At 43.3% G+C, this 16,475-nt stretch overlaps 2 pseudogenes; both read left to right on the forward strand.

Moving 5' to 3' along the window:
• Positions 1-6: 6 nt before the first annotated feature.
• On the forward strand, positions 7-150 carry LOC120521468 (annotated as a pseudogene).
• A 15,292-nt stretch (positions 151-15,442) lies between these two features.
• On the forward strand, positions 15,443-15,595 carry LOC120521467 (annotated as a pseudogene).
• The last annotated feature ends 880 nt before the right edge of the window (positions 15,596-16,475 follow it).

A 16,475-nucleotide genomic window follows, 5' to 3' on the forward strand; every position in this document is an offset into this window, starting at 1 on the left:
CTGCGACTGGCAGGGAGAACCAGGAGTCTAAGGGGCTCCCAGGGCAGGAGAACTCATCCATTGCACTCGGGGGTACTGACCCTGGATTTCCCCAAATGCGGAAACTCACTGCATAATTTAGGTAGTGGGGACTGCGTTCGGCTCTCCCTGATAGTCCTGGTTCAAAAACAGACTAAAAACATGCGTTTCAACTTATGGAAGTGGTGCTTGGGCGATTGTGAAGCAGGAGCCTGTGGGGACAACGCTCTAGGACTTTAAGCAATAAATAAAGAGTTCCAAAATCAATCAATCAATCTCTGTCTGTCCATTTATTTATATTTTAAGACCCCCTTAATAAAAAAATTATAATAAAATAATATTAATTTAAATTAACTAATCAATGTGATTTATCTTAAGGATTACACACATAATAAATAATAATATATAAATAATCATTCATTATTTTGTTTTTTCTATTTTATCCTTGCTGCCAAGAGCCCAGCTTCGGGCACGGGTGGAAGGAGAAAAGAAAAGACAGGTGAAGGGGCGACTCCTGCTGGCAGAAAGGCAAAAGCTACAGCACTCCGTATTCCCAGTAAACGGGGCTGCTCTCCCCAAATCCCTTTTGGAACCCCTCTTTTCTGAACGACAGCCGTATGTTTTTCACCTTCCCTGTCTGTCTTCTTTTTTTTTTTGCCATTCTTTTGAATTTTTGAATGTTTTTTTGAATTAGAATGTTGTCCTTCATGCTGACCCCCTTCTGTCGGCTCTCTCGCTCAACCCATTTAAGACCCCTGTTACCCGTTCCACCTCAGGGGCGGATGGATGGATGGATACATAGATAGACAGATATCTAGCCAGTTTTAGCGGGAGCCTGCAACTTTACAAGGGGCATGCCCAGAAAGGCCCAAGCAACCCGTGTCCTTGCAAACGTGCAATCCACAGTGGCATGGGCGAAAACGTGAATATCGCAAAGTTTTAGCACCCTTTTGCCGTTTTTCAAAAAGCATTCGACTCAGTTGTTAAAGCTTCCTGTGGGAGTTCCTGAGACTTAGTGGGATTCCCCTGAAGTTGCTGGATATCGGACCCCGTACACTGGTACTGGTGGTGGGAGACGAACCTCTGTGTTTTTCCCAGTTGATTCTGTGGTTCGTCAGGGGTGTGTTCTTGCTCCTACTTTGTTCAGTGCTTATGGACGGGTGTTGTGCAGGGTCATGGGGTTCAGGCTGGTGGGGGATCTGTTGGAAGAAAGATTCATGAATATTGACTTGGATGATGCTGTGATTGTCTTGGAGTCAATGGAGGCTCTGATCAGGGTGCTCAAGAGACTGAGTGGAGTCTGAGTGTCTGGGCTTGTGAGTGTCCTGGATGAAAACCAACAGGAGGGCCCTTTAGACCTCTTGGCACAGATATCAGCATTGTCTTGGGGGGGTGTGTTGACCTTGTTGGTGGTTTCTTACCGGGAGTGACATTCATGTCCCTGGTGACTCTTCCTATGAAGTCAGTGAGACAGATGGGGGAGAGCTTGGTGGTTCATGAGGGTCACTGGAAGGGGTGTGTGGCGCTCCCAATATCTCTGCAAAAGAAGGCCAAGTCTTTGGGAGTCCTGGTGCTTCCTTTCTTTCTATATGTTTGTGAGGGCATGGATGCTCCCGTGACCTGAGATGAAGACGGACTCCTTTTTGGGACTGTGCCTTGGGGGAATCCTTGGTACCGCTGGTTTTACTTGTGTTCCCTCATGGAATCGTTGGGGAAATGGAAGGAAAACCACTAGGAAGAATAAGGTTGTCAAATGTTGTGAAAGTATTGGGGTTAAGAATACAGAGGGGGGTGGGGAAAAAAAATGGGAAAAAAGATATAAAAAAAAAAAGCAAGGATTTTGGAGGGTTTCGAACTTATCAATAGAAGGGAAGATATTGCTGATGAAGGGAGTTAAATCCGAAAACTATTTTAAAAAATTTTTTTTTTTAAATTTTTCCCCCTTTCCCCCTTTTTTGTTGCCCCCCCTTTGGGGGGTTTGGGAAAAAAAAACCCCCCCCCCCCAAACCCCAACCCCAAAAAGGGGGGGCCCAAAATTTTTTCCCCCCTTTTTTTTGGGGGGGGGAAAAAAAAATTTTGGGCTTTTAAAAGGGGGGGGGGTTTTTGGGTTGGGTTTTTTTGGGGTTTTGGGGGGTTTTTTGGGTTTCCCGGGTTTGGGGGGGGCCCCCCCCCGGGGTTTTGGGGGGGGGTTTTGGTTTTTTAAAAAACCGGGGGGTTTTTTTTTTTTTGGCCTTTTTTGTGTTTGGGGGTTTTTTTTTTGGGGGGGGGGGGAAAAAAAAGGGGTTTTTTTGGTGGGGGGAAAAAAAGGGGGGGCCGGGGGGGGGGGGGGGGGCCCCCTTTTTCCAAAAAAACCCCCCCCCCCTTTTTCCCCTTTTTTTTTTTTAAGGGTTTTTACCCGGGGGGGAAAATTTTTTTAAACCCCTTTTTTTTTGAACCGGGGGGGTTTTTTTGGGGGGGGGGGGAAAAAAAAAGGGGGGGAAAAAAATTTTTTTGGGGGTTTGGGGGGAAAAAAATTTTTTTTTTTGGGGAAAAAAATAAAAAAAACCCCCCCTTTTGGGGGTTTTTTTTAAAGGGTTTTTTTCCCCCCCCTTTTTTTTTCCCCCAAAAAAAAAAAAAAAAAAAAATTTAAAAATTTGGAAATTTTTGGGGGAAAAAAAAAAGGGAGGGGAAAAAGGGGGAAAAAAAAAAAAAAAAGGGGGGGTTTTAAAAATTTTTCCCCCCCGAAAATTTTTTGAAAAAAATTTTAAAAAAAAATTTTTAAAAAAAGCTTTTCCCAAAAAAAAAAAAAAAAAAAATTTTTGGTTTTTTAAAAAATTTTTAAAAAAAATTTTTAAAAAAAAAAAATTTAAAAAAAGGGGGGGAAAAAAAAGGGGGAAAAAAAAGGGGGAAAGGGGGAAAAAAAAAAGGGGAAAAAAAGGGGGGGGGTTTTTAAAAAAAAAAAAAAAAAAGGGAATAAAAGCCCCCCCAAAAAAAAATTTTTAAAAAAAAAAAAAAAAAAAAAATTTTTTTTTTTTAAAGGGGGTTGAAGGGGGAAAAAAAGGGGGAAAAAAAGAAAAAAAAAAAATTTTTGGGGGAAAAAAATTTTTTAAAAAACCCTTTTCCCCCCGGCCCAAAAAAAAGGGTTTTTCCAAAAATTTCCCCCGGGGGGGGGGGGGGAAAAAAAAAAAAAAAAACCCCAAAAGGAAAAAAAAAAAAAAAAAGGGGAAAAATTTTTTATTTAAAAAAAAGGGGGGGGGGGTTTAAAAAAAAAGGGGGGGGGGAAAAAAAAGGGGGGAAAAAATTGGGTTTTTTAAAAAAGGGGGAAAATTTTAAAAAAAAAAAAAATTCGGGGGAAAAACTTAAAAAAAAAAAAAGGAAAAAAAAAGGGGGGGGGGAAAAAGGGGGGGAAAAAAAAAAAAAAAAAATTTTTTGGGGGCCCCAAAAAGGGGGAAAAGGGGGGGGGCCAAAAACCCCAAAAAAAAGGGGGGGGGGGTTTAAAAATTTGGGAAAAAAAAAAAAAATTTTGGGCCCCCTTCCCGGGGAAAAAAAAAAAAGGGGGGGGTTGGGGAAAAAAAAAGGGTTTTTTTCCCCCCAAAAAAAAAAAAAATCGGGGAAAAAAAATCCCCCTTTTTTTCCCCAAATTAAAAACCCCCCCCTTTTTTTTTTTTTTTTTTTTTTTTGGGGGGTTTTTTAAAAAAAATTTTTTTTTTTTTTCCCAAAAAATTTAAAAAAATTTTTTCCCCCTTTTGGGGAAAAAAAAAAATTTTTAAACCCCCCCAATTTTTCCCCCGGGGTTTTTTCCCCGGGGGGCCCTTTTTTTTTCCCCCCCCCCCCCAAAAGGGGGCCCCCCCCCCCGGGCCCCCCCCCCCCCCCCCCCCCGGTTTTAAGGGTGGGGAAAAAAGAAAAAAAAAGGGTTTTGGCGGGCCCCTTCAAAAAAAAAACCCAAAAAAAGGGGGTTTTTTTCCCCCCCCCCCCCCCTTTTTGGGGGAAACCGGGGGAAAATTTTTTTTAAGGGGGCCCCCCCCCCCCCCCAAAAAACGGGGAAGGGGAAAAAAAAAAAATTTTTTTTTTAAAAAACCTTTTTTTTTTTTTTTTTAAAAAAGGCCCCTTTTTTTTTTGGGGTTTTTTTCCCCGGGGGGCTTTTTCCCCCCCCCTTTTTTCCCCCCCCCCCCCCTTTTTTTTTTAATTTTTTTTTTGGCGGTTTTTTTTTTTAAACCCCCTTTTTTTTTTTTTTTTTGAAAAAAAATTTTTTCCCTTTTCCCCCCCCGGGGCCCCCCCAAAAAAAAACCCCTTTTCCCTTCCCCCCCGGGGGTTTTGGGTGGGGAGGGGGGGGGGTTTTTTTTTGGGTTTTCCCCCCGCCCCCCGGGGCCCTTTCCCCCAGCCCCCCCCCTTTTTCCCCCCCCCCCCTTTTTGGGGGGGGGGCCCCCCCCCCCCCCCCCCCCGGGCCCCCCCGGGGGGGTTTTACTGGGGGGGCCCCCCCCTTTTGGGGGCCCCCGGGGGGTTTTTTTAACCCCCCCCCCCCGCCCCCCCGGGGGTTTTCCCCCCGGGGGGGGTTTTTTAAAAACCCCCCCCCGGGGGGGGGGCCTTTAAAAGGGGGGGGGGGGGGGGGGGGGGGGCCCCGGGTTTTTAAAGGGGGGGGAAACCCCCCGGGGGGGGCCCCCCGGGGTTTTCCCCTTTTTTGGGGGGTGGCCCGGGGAACCCCCAAAAAAGGGGGGGCCCAAAAGGGGAAAGGGGGGGCCCCTGTGGGGGAAAAAAAAAAAAGGGGGAAAAGGGGGGGGGGGGCCCCCGGGGGGGGGGGAAAAAATTTTTTTTCCCAAAAAAAACCCCCCCAAAAAAAAATTTTTTCCCCCCTTTTTTTAAAAAAGGAACCCCCTTTTTAAAAAAATTTTTCCCCCCCCTTTTTAAAAAAAAAAATTTAAAAAAAAATTTAAAAAAAAAAAAATTTTTTTGTTTTTTAAAAAAAAATTCCAAAAAAATTTTTTGGGGGGGGAAAAAAAATTTTTTTTTTTCCCCCCCAAAAAAAAAAAATTTTTCAAAACCCCGGGGGCCCCCCCCCCAAAAAAAAAAAAAATTTTTTTTTTTTTTTTTTTTTCCGTTTTTTTTTTCCCCCCTTTTTTTTTGGGGGGGAAAAAAAAAAAAGGGGGTTTTTTACTTTCCCCAAAAAAAAAAGCCTCGGACCCTTTTAAAAACCCCCCTTTTTTTTTTTTTTAAAAAAAAAAATTTTTTTTAAAAAACCCCCGGTTTTTTTTTTTTTCCCCCCCTTTTTTTTTTCCCCCAAAAAAATTTTTTTTTTAAAAAAACCCGGGGGGGCCCCCCCGGGTTCCCCCAAAAATTTTTCCCCCTTTTTTTTTCCCCCCCGGGCCAATTGGGGGGGGGGAAAAGGGGGTTTTGGGCCCCCCCTTTTTTTTAAAAAGGGGGGGGGGGAAAAAACCCCCCCCCCCCAAAAAAAGGGGGAAAAAAATTTTTTTTTTTTTTTTTTTTTTTAATTGGGGGTTTTTTTTCCCCGGGGGTTTTGGGGAAAAATTTTTTTTGGGGTTTGGGGGGGGTTTTTTTTGGGGGGGCCAAAGGGGGGGGCCCTTTTTCCGGGGGGGGGGGAAGGGGTTTTTCCCCCGGGGGAAAAAGGGGGGGGGGCCGGGGAAATTTTAACCTTTTTTAATTCCCTTTTTTTTAAAATTTTTTTTTTTCCCCCAGGCCCAAAAAATTTGGGTTTTTGGGGGGGGGGGTTTTGGGGGGAAAAAAAAACCCCCCCCTTTTTCCGGGCCCCTTTTTAATTTTTTTGGGGGGGGATTTTAATTTTTAGGGAAAATTTTAAATTAAAGCCCAAAAATTTTTTTAAAAAAAGGGGGGTTTGGGGGGTTGGGGGAAAAATTTGGGGGAAAAAAAACCTTTTTTTGGGGGGGTTTAAAAAAAAGGTTTTTTAAAAGGGAAAAAAAAAAAAAAGGGTTTTGGGGGAAAGGGCCCTTTAAAGGGGTTTTTTAAACCCCCCTTTTTTTTTTAAAAATTTTTTAAAAAAAAAAAAAATTTTTTAAAAAAAAAGGTTTTTAAATTTTTTAAAGGTTTTTAAAAAAGGAAAAAGGAAAGGAAAAAAGGGGGGGAAAAAAAAAAAAAAAAACAAAAAGGGAAATTTTTAAAGAAAAGAAATTTTTTGGGGGCCAAAATTTAAAAAATTTTAAAAAAAAAACCCCAAAAAAAAAAAAATTTAAAAAAAGGGGGGGGGTTTTTTCCAAAAAAAAATTGGGGAAAATTGGGAAAAAAAGGGGGGGGGAAAAAAGGAAAAAGGGGTTTTTGGGGAAAAAGGGGGGCCCCAAAAATTTTTGGGGTTTGGGGGTTTTTTTTTCCAAAAAAAAAAAAAAGGAAAACCCCCAAAAAAAAAAAAAAAAATTTTTTTTTGGGGGGGGGGAAAAAGGGGGGAAAAAAAAGGGGGGGAAAAAAAAAAAGGGGGGGGAAAAAATTTTTTTTAAAAATTTTTTGGGGGGTAAAAATTTTTTTTTTTTAAAAAAAAAAAAAAGGGGGGGGGGGGGGGGTTTTTTTTTTTTGGGCCTTTTTTAAAAAAAAAGGGGAAAAAATGGTTTTTTTTTTTCCCCCCCTTTGGGGGGGAAAAAAAAAAAAAAGCCCCCCAAAAAAAAAAGGGGGGGGGTTTTTTTAAAAAATTTTTTAAAAAAAAAAAAAAAATTATTCCCCGGGGAAAAAAAAAAAAAAGGGGGGGGGAAAAAAAAGGGGGAAAAAAAGGGGGAAAAAAAAATTAAAAAAAGGGGGGGGAAAAAAAAAAAAAAAAAGGGGGGGGGGTTTTTTTTAAAAAAAAAAGGGGGGGGAAAAAGGAAGGGAAAAAAAAGGTTTAAAAAAAAATTTAAAGGGGGCCCCCCCAAAAAAAAAAAAAAAAAACCCCGAAAAATTTAATGGGAAAACCCCCTTTTTTAAGGGGAAAAAAAAAAAACCCTTTTTAAAAAGGGGGTTTTTTTTCCCCCCCCGGGGAAAAAAAAAATTTTTTTTTTTTTTAAAAAAGGGGGAAAAACTTGTTTTGGGGGGGCCCCCCCCTTTTTTTTTTAAAAAATTTTTTTAAAAATTGGTTTGGGGGAAAAAAAATTTCCCCCTTTTTAAAAGGGCCCCCTTTTTTTTTTCCCCCCCAAAAAAATTTTTTTTTTTAAAAAAACCGGGGGCCCCGCCCCCCCGGGGTTTTGGGCCCCCCCTTTTTCCCCTGGCCCCCCCTTTGGGGGGTGGAAGGGGAAAAAAAAGGGGGCCCCGGGGGTTGGGGGGGAAAAAAAGGCCCCCCAAACGGGCCCCCCCGGGTTCCCCCCCTTCCCCGGGGCCCCAGGGCCGGGGGGCCCCCCGGGGGGGGCCCCCTTTTTTTTTCCCCCCCCGGGCCCCGGGGGGGAAAAAAAAAACCCCCCCTTTTTTTTTTTTTTGGGGGGGTTTTTTTTTTTTTTTCCCCTTCCCCCCCAAACCCCCTTTTTTTTAAATTGGGGTTTTGGGTTTTGGGCCCCCCCTTCCCCCTTTTTTAAAAACCCCCCGGGGGGCCCCCCCAAAAATTTTTTTTTTTTTTTTCCCCCCTTTTTTTTTTTTAAACCCCCCCAAATTTTAAAAGGGGCCTTTTAAAAAAAACCCCCCCCCTTTTTTTTTTTTCCCCCCCCAAAAAAAATTTTCCCCCCCATGGAGGGAGGGTTAAAAGGGGGGGGGGTTTAAAAAGGGGGCCCCCCCCCCTTGGGCGGGGCCCCCCCCCCGGGGGGAAAAAACCCCCCTTTTTTTCCCCCCCCTTTTTAAAAGGGGGGGGGCCGGTTTTCCCCCCCCCAGCCCCCCCCCTTTTAAAGGGGTCCCCGGGGGGGGGGCCCCCAAAAAAATTTCCCCCGGGGGGGGGGGTTTTTTTGGGGTTGGCCCCCCCCCCCCCGGCCCCCCGGGGGGGGTTTTTTCCCCCCCCCCCCCCCCCCCCCCCAAAACCCGGGGGGGGGGTTGGGGAAACCCCCGGGGGGGGAAAAAATTTTTTTGGGGGGGCCCAAACCCCCCCTTCCGGGGGGGGGGCCCCCTTTAAAAGGGGTTTTTTCCCCGGGGGGGCCCCCCCCGGGGGGGGACCCGGAAACCCCAAAGGGGGAAAACCCCTTTTTTGGGGGGGCCCCCCCCCCCTTTTAAAACCGGGGGGGGGAAAAAAAGGGGGGGAAAAAAATTTTCCGGGGGGGGGAAAAGGGCCCAAAAAACCCCCCCCCCAAAAAAAAAAAAAAATTTTTTTTTTTTCCCCCCCAAAAAATTTTTTTTTTTTGGGGGGAAAAAAAAAAAAATTTTTTAAAAAAAAAAATTTTTTTCCTTTGGGGGGGGAAAAAAAAAAAAAAAAAAAATTTTTTTTTTTAAAAAAAAAACCCCCCAAAACCCCCTTTTTCCCTTTTAAAAAAAAGACCCCAAAAAAATTTTAAAAAAAAAAATTTAAACCCAATTTAAAAAAGGGGTTTTCCTTTTCCCCCCCCAAAAAAAAAAAAATTTTAAAAAAAATTTTTTTTTTTTTTTTTTCCCCCCCCCTTTCCCTTTTTTTTTTTTCCCGGGGGGAAAAAAAAAAGGGGAAAAATTTTCCCCCCAAAACCCCTTTTTAAAAACCCCGGTTTCCCCCCCAAAAGGGCCCCCCCCCCCCCAAATTCCCAAAGGGTTTTTGGAAAGGGGAAATTTTTGGTTTTTTTCCCCGTCCCTTTTTTTTGGGGGGCCCCCTTTTTTGGGGGGTTTTTTTAAAAAAAACCCCCCCTTTTTTTTTTTGGGGGGGCCCCCCTTTTTTCCCCCCTTGGCCCTTTTTTTTTTTTTAAAAAAAAAAAAGGGGCCCCCCCCTTTTTAAAAAAAAAAAGGGGGCCGGAAAAGGGCCCCCCCCCCGGGGCCAAAGGGTTTTGGGGGGGGGGGGCCCGGGGGGGGAATTTTGGAGGGGTTTCCCAAAAGGGGGGGTTTTTTTTAAAAAAATTTTGGGGGGCCCCCCCAAGGCCGGGGAAAGGGGGGGGTTTTTTTTTGGGGGGAAAAAAAGGGCCCCCCTTTTTTTTTTTTGGCCCCCGGGGGGGGTTTTTTTTTTTTTTGGGGGGGTTTTTTTTTTTTTGGGGGAGGGCAAGGGGGCCCCTTTTTTGGGGGAAAAAAAAAAAGGGGGGTTTTTGGGGGGGGGGGGTTGGGGCCCCCTTTTTTGGGCCAAAGGGGGGGGGAGTCCGGGGTTTTTAAAATTTTTTGGAAAAAAAAAACCCCCCCCTTTTTTTAAAAAGGTTTTTGGGGCCCCCGGGGGGGTTTTTTTGGGGGGGGTTTTTTTTTTTTCCCTTAAAAAAAAAACCAAAAAAAGGGGGGCCTTTGGAAAAATTTTTTTAAAAAAAGGGGGGGGGGGGGGAAAAAAAAAAAAAAAAAAAAGAAACCGGGGTTTTTTTTTTGCTTAAATTTTTTAAAAAAGGGGGGGGAAAAAAATAAAAAAACCCCCCTTTTTTCCCCAAAAAAAAAAAAATTTAAAAGTTTTTTTTAAAAAAAAATTAAAGGGAAAAAGGGGAAAAAAAAAATTGGGGAAAAAAAAAAAAGGGGGGGGGGGGAAAAAAAAAAAAATTTTAAAAAAAGGGAAAAAAAAAGGGGGGGAAAAAAAAAAAAAACCCAAAAAAAAAAAATTTTTCCACCAAAAAAAAGGGGGGTTTTAAAAATTTTTTCTTTTAAAGGGGGAAATTAAAAATTGGGAAAAAGGGAAAAAAAAGGGGGGGAAAAAAAAAATGGGAAAAAGGGGGCCCCAAAACCCCAAAAAATTTGGGGAAAAAAAAGGGAAAAAAAAAGGGGGGGGGTTTTTTTTCTGGAAAAATTTTAAAAAAAAAAAATTTTTTTAAAAAAAAAATTTTTTTTTTGGGGGGGGAAAAAAAGGGGGAAAAAAAAAAAGGGGGAAAAAAAAAAAAGGGGGGAAAAGGGGGGGGGGGGGAAAAAAAAAAAAAAAAAAAAAAAAAAAAAAATTCCGGGGGGGAAAAATTTGGGGAAAAAATTTTTTTAATTTCAAAATTTTTTTCCCCCCCCCAAAAAAAAAAATTTTTTTGGGGAAAAAAATTTGGGGGGAAAAAAATTTTTTTTTTTTTTTTGGGAAAAAAGGGGGGGGGGGAAAAAAAAAAAAAAAGGGGGGGGGGGGGGTTTTTTTTGGGTTTTTTAAAAAAAAAAAAATTTTTTTTTTAAAAAAAGGGGGGAAACCCGGGGCCCCCCGGGGGGGGGGGTTTTTTTTTTAAAAAAAAAAGAAAAAAATTTAAAAGGGGGGGAAAAAAAAAAAAAAGGGTTTTTTCCCAAAAAAGGGGTTTGGGGAAAAAAAAGAGCCGGGGAGGAAAAAGGGGAAAAAAATTTTTTTTTTGGGGGTCAAAAAGGGTCGGGAAAAAAAAAAGGGGGAAAAAATTTTAAAAAAAGGGGGGCCCCCCCTTTTTTTCAAAAAAAATTTTTTTTAAAAAAAAAATTTAAAAAGGTTTTTTTTAAACAAAAAAATAATTTTTTTTTTTCCCCCCCCCTTTTTTTTTTTTTTTTTAAAAAAATTTTTTAAAAAAAACCCTTTTTTTTTTTGGGGGCGGGGGGTTTTGGGAAAAAAACCCCCCCAAAAAAAAGGGGGGGGGGGGGGAAAAAAAAAAAAAAATTTTAAAAAAAAAAAAAAACCTTTCCCCAAAAAAAAAAAAAAACCCCCCCCCAAAAAAACAACCCAATTTTATTTTTTTTTGGGGGGTTTTTTTTTTTTTTTTTTTTTTAAAAAAAACCCGGGTTTTTTCCCCCCGGGGGGGGGGGGAAATTTTTCCCCCCCCCCCTTTTTGGGGTTTTTGGGTTTTAAAAAATTTTTTTCCAGTTTTTGGGGGCCCAAAAATTTTGGGGGCCCCCCGGGGGGGAAGGGGAAAAATTTGGGGGGGGGGCTTTTAAAAGTTAAAAAAAAAGAAAAAAAATTTAAAAGGGGCCTAAATGTCCAGGGAGATAAAAAGAAAAAAAATAAAGTCAGTATGGACATGAAATTGGGACTGCCCACAGTGGCAAGGATAGGGAAAGGGAAAGTAAGGCAGAGACACATAGTAGACATCAAGCTGGATAGAGACTTGGTGGTGTTTGGGAGGTCAGGGAAAAGAGGTCGGGAAGAAGATTGGGCCCCAATAAGCGTGATAAAGAGTATTGTGGAAGGCAAGGGTGTGCATACAAATAAACAGAAAGTTTTCCAACAGAAAATAATTGGAATGATCAGAGAAAACCTCTCGTTTTATGAGAAAAACATCTCAACTTTGGAAGCCCTTTTTTCTAACGACAGCCCTATGTTTTTTTTTTTTCTCCTTCCCTGTCTGTCTTCTTTTTTTTTTTTTTTTTTTTTTGCCATTCTTTTGAAATTTGAATTACGTTGTCCTTCATGCTGATCCCTTCTGTCGCTCTCCTCGCTCTACCATTTAGACCCCTGTTCCCCGTTCCACCTCATGGATGGATGGATGGATGGATGGATCATAGATAGACAGATAGATCTCTCCAGCTCTTCAGCGGGAGCCTGCAACTTTACAAAGGGGCATGTCCAGAAAGGACCAGCAACCCGTGTCCTGCTAGCGTAATCCCACAGTGGCATGGGCAAAGCGTGAATATCGGCAAAGTTTCTTAGCAGCCTTTGTCATTTTCAAAAAACATTCGACTCAGTTGTTGGGAGCTTCCTGTGGGTTCCTGGGGACTTAGTGATTCCCCTAAAGTTGCTGGATATCATGGCCAGCCCGTACACTGGACTGTGAGGGTGTGGAGCCCAGAACCTCTTTTTTTTTCCCATTGATTCTGTGGTTCGTCAGGGTTGTTCTTGTCTATTTTTGTTCAGTGCTTGTATGGACTGGGTGTTGTGCAGGTCATGGGGTTCAGCGGCTGTGGGGCATCTGTTGGAGAAGAAAGATTCATGAATATTGACTTTGCTGATGATGCTGTGATTGTCGTGAGTCAATGGAGCTCTGATCGGGTGCTCAAGAGACTGAGTGAGGAGTCTGAGTGTCTGGGCTTGTGAGTGTCCTGGATGAAAACCAACAGCCAGGCCTTAATGCCTCTTGGGCACAGATATCAGCAGTGTGTCTGTTTGCGGAGAGTGTGTTGGCCTTGTTGGTGGACTTACCTTGGCGTGACATTCTGCCCCTGGTGACTTTTCCCTATGAAGTCAGAGACAGAGGGGGAGAGCTTGGTGGTTCATGAGGTCACTGGAAAGGGGTGTGGGGCGCTCCCAATATCTCTAAAAGACGAAGGGGCCCAAAGTCTTTAGAGTCCTGGTGCTTCCTTTCTTCTATATGTTTGTGAACATGGATGCCCCCCAGTGACCTGAGATGAAGACTGGACTCCTTTGGTACTGTGCCCCTTGGAGAATCCTGGTACCGCTGGTTTTACTTTGTGTTCCTCATGGAATCCGTTGGAAAGGGAAAGGGAAACTGGAAGAATAAGGTTGTCAAATGTTGTAAAAAGTATTGGGGTTTAAAGAATACAAGAGGATGGAGTGGAAGAAATGGGGAAAAAGAAAACCCAAAAAAAAAAAAAAAAAGCAGGATTTTTGAGGTTCGAACTTATCAATAGAAGGGAAGATTTGCTGATGAAGGCAGTTACAATCCCAAAACTATCGTATTTAGCAAATGTTTTTTCCACCAAAGAAAATAGTAAGAAGAATTATAAGAAAGTGTTTTGTGTTCTTATAGGGTTCATAATGTGAAAAATTGGCAAGAAGGAAGGTAATGAAAATGGAGGGAAAGAGGTTCAAATAAAAAGGGAGTTGACTTTAGACACACAGCAACTTTGTTAATATGACATTAAGTAAAATTGGGAAGTTAGCGGATAATCAGATATCTGCTAGGAACAAATTAAAAAAAGCAAAAGAGCCCAATTAAATAAGGAAATCGAGTGCCATCTGGAGAAGTGGCAGGAGGACTTCAAACACGACATGAAAATACATAGAGGCGGTTAAATATTAGGGATCCATTTTGGAGAGGGAGAAGGAGGAAGAAGAGACTGGAAGGAGATGGAAAGAAAGTTATACAAGCTCAAGTCTCTGGAGGACTAGGAGACTAACAAAATGAGGGGCAAAATTTTGCTAATTAAGTCAATATTTTTCCAGGCTCTTTCTGGCAACAGTTTTTACGGACAAAATATATTCTAAGGAAAATCGAAAGACAATGTTTTATTTTTTGGGAGGTCTACAGATGAGAAGGGCATAAAACAGAAAGTAAAGAAACAAAAAGGAAAGGGGAAAAGGTTTCTGGACTTAAGGATCTTGTTAAGATTGAAATACACGGTTACATATCCTTGTTACAGGCGGGAAAGGGGGGGCAGCGGTTTAGCCAGGTACATGATGGGTGGTCATCTAAGAAGGTTTGGGCTTAAAACCAGAACAAGGGAACCATATGAGTTTAGATTACCCAAACTATACAGGAGGGTTTATGGACTGTATCAAAGATTTGGGCTTCAACAGGATGAAAAAGGGCTTGTGGAGGAGGTGGAAAGAATTAGTGGAAAAAGTAAGGAAAGTGAGAAGCCAGTAAACATTACTGGGGAAAACTAGAGGGAAACTAAACTGATATGGGAAAGATTTGGGGAAAAATTTCCAAATAATCAAGTAGCAGATATAGCCTGGCTGGCCTCATGAAGACACTAGAAAAACCCAACCCGGCTTTAAGTAAAAGAAAAAAATTTACAGGGCCTAAATGTCCCAGGGCCCGGGTGTAAAAAAAAAAAATAAGTCAGTATGGACATGCAATTGGGACTGCCCCCCAGTGGGAAGGATATGGAAGGAAGTAAGGGAGAGACACTAGTAGACATCAATGGATAGAACTTGGGTGTTTGGGAGGGCAGGAAAAAGATGGGAAAAGATTGGGACCAATAAGCTGATAAAAAAAGTATTGTGGAAAGGGAAGGTGTGCATCACAAATAAACAGAAAGTTTTTCCAACAGAAAATAATTGGAATGATCAGAAAACCTCTCGTTTTATGAGAAAAAACATCTCAACTTTGAAGCCTCTTTTTCTAAACGACAGCCCTATGTTTTTTTTTTCTCTCCTTCCCTGTCTGTTTCATTTTTTTTTTTTTTGCCATTCTTTTAAATTTGAATACTTGTCCTTCATGCTGATCCTTCTGTCGGCTCTCTCGCTCTAGCCACCCATTAAGACCCCCTGTTCCCGTTCCTCCTCAGGTGGATGGATGGATGGATAGAAAAGACAGATAGATCTCGCAGCTCTTCAGACGGGGAGCCTGCAACTTTACAAAGGGGCATCGTCCAAAAGGACCAGCAGCCTCTTTCCTTTCCAACCTGCAATCCCACAGTGGCATCAAAGGGAGGGCAAGCACCGGCTCAAGTCTCGACGTGTACCCAGGGCTGCCCGATCACTCAGCTGCCAAAAGCCCAGCTTCTATACGGGTGGAAGGGAAAAAAGAAAAGACGAGGCGAAGGGCGACTCCTGCTGGCAGAAAGGCAAAACACCACTCGGTATTCCCAGGCGGTCTCCCATCCAAAGTACTAACCCGAGCCCGACTCTGCTTGCTTCCGGAGATCGGAGGGTGTTTCAGAGTGGTATGCCGTAAACGAGGCTGCTCGTTTTCTCTCCCAAAAAGGCAACTTGGAAGCCCTCTTTTCTAAACGACAGCCCATGTTTTTTTTTTTTCTCTTCCCTTCTGTCTTCTTTTTTTTTTTTTTTTATTGCCATTCTTTTGAAATTTTGTTATGTCTTTGAATTAGAATGTGCGTTGTCCTTTCACTGATCCCCTTCTGTCCCTCGCTCTCGCCACCCATTTAAGACTCCTTTACCCGTTCCACCTCATGGATGGATGGATTGATGGATGGATGGATGGATGGATAGATAGACAGACAGAGATCTCGTCAAGCTCATCAGACGGGGCCTGCAACTTTACAAAGGGGCATCTTCAGAAGAACCAGCAACCTCATTCCTTGCTAACGTCAATCCCACAGTGGCATAAAAGGGAGGGCAAGCACCGGCTCAAGTCTCGAACGTGTACAGCGCTGCCCCAGATCACTCAGCGGCCTGGCGCAGGTCTTCCAGGTGCTCTGCTGCCGTGTCAGACGCCCACGCCGAGGGCTTCTTCCTCTCGGGCTCCCGGGCGCAGGGGGCGCCTTCCTCTTTCGCAGCTTGCCTCCCCTGCCTCCCCCGCTGCCGCCCGCCTGCCTGTCTTTGCTGTTGGGCGGCTGTTTTCATTCAGCTCCCGCCAGTCCACCCCCCGTTTCTCTTCCAGCCAAAGCTCCAGCGATGGGTGGGTGGTTTATAAACGAGGTGCACCCTTGGGGTTGCTAGTGAAACCTGTCTAATCAAGGTGGTGAGGTCGGTGCAACCCCAACATCCGGGGCACGGTGCACACGGGCGTCGGGGAGCAGCTAGCTCCGCGCATTCGCGCTCCGAGGCCAAAAGCCCGAAGGATCCCGAAAGCCGAAGGGCCGAAGGACCGAGGACTGTGCTGGGAAAACCTCCGCCGCCGAGCATGAAGCCGAGGAAGTGGAAGGCGCCAGGCGTCCTCTACTCCTGGCAGGAATCCAGATCATAAGGTGGTTCTCCCGGGGCGAGCTCATCCATTGCACTCCGGGTGTGCTGACTGCGTTTTCCCCCCAAATGCGGGAAACTCGACTGCATAATTGTGGTAGTGGGGGACTGCGTTCGCGCTCTCCCTGATAGTCCTGGTTAAAAAACAGACTAAAAACATGCTTTAACTTATGGAAGTTTTGCTTGGGCGATTGTGAAGCAGGAGCCTGTGGAACAACTCCTGGGAGCTTTAAGCAATAAATAAAAGTTCAAAATCAATCAATCAATCTGTCTTGTCCTTTTATTTATTTATTTTAAGGACCCCAAAAAGAAAATTATAATAAAAATAATATTTAATTTAAATTAACTAATAAATTTATTATTTATTTTAAAGGACCCCCACATAATAAAATAATAATAAAATAACCATTCATTATTTTTAGTCCTTTTACTGTTTTTAACCGCTTTCCTTGCTGCCAAGAGCCAGCTTCTGACACGGGTGGAGAGGAAAAGAAAAAGACGAGTGAAGGGCGACTCCTGCTGGCAGAAAGGCAAAGCTTACAGCACTCGGGATTCCAGTAAACAGGGGTCTCCTTTCTCTCCCAAATATGCAACCGGAAGCCCTCTTTTCTGAACGACAGCCGTATGTTTTTTTTTTTTCTCCTTCCCCTGTCTGTCCCTTTATTTTTTTTTTTTGCCATTCTTTTAGAAATTTTTGGGAAAGTCTTTTTTAATTAGAATGTACGTTGTCCTTCATGCTGATCCCCTTCTGTCGGCTCTCTCGCTCTGCCACCCATTTAAGACCCCCTTACCCGTTCCACCTCATGGATGGATGGATGGATGGATGGATACATAGAAGAAAAGTGATCTCTCCAGCTCTTCAGGCGGGAGCCTGCAACTTTACAAAGGGGGCATCCCTCCCGAAAGGACCGCAACCTCGTGGGCCTTGCTAACGTGCAATCCCCCAGGGGATGGAGGGAACGTGAATATCGTAGAATTTCTTAGCAGCCTTTGTCGATTTTCACAAAGC

The sequence above is a fragment of the Polypterus senegalus genome, unplaced genomic scaffold, assembly GCF_016835505.1.
Source record: "Polypterus senegalus isolate Bchr_013 unplaced genomic scaffold, ASM1683550v1 scaffold_3603, whole genome shotgun sequence".
Taxonomy (NCBI): Eukaryota; Metazoa; Chordata; class Cladistia; order Polypteriformes; family Polypteridae; genus Polypterus; species Polypterus senegalus.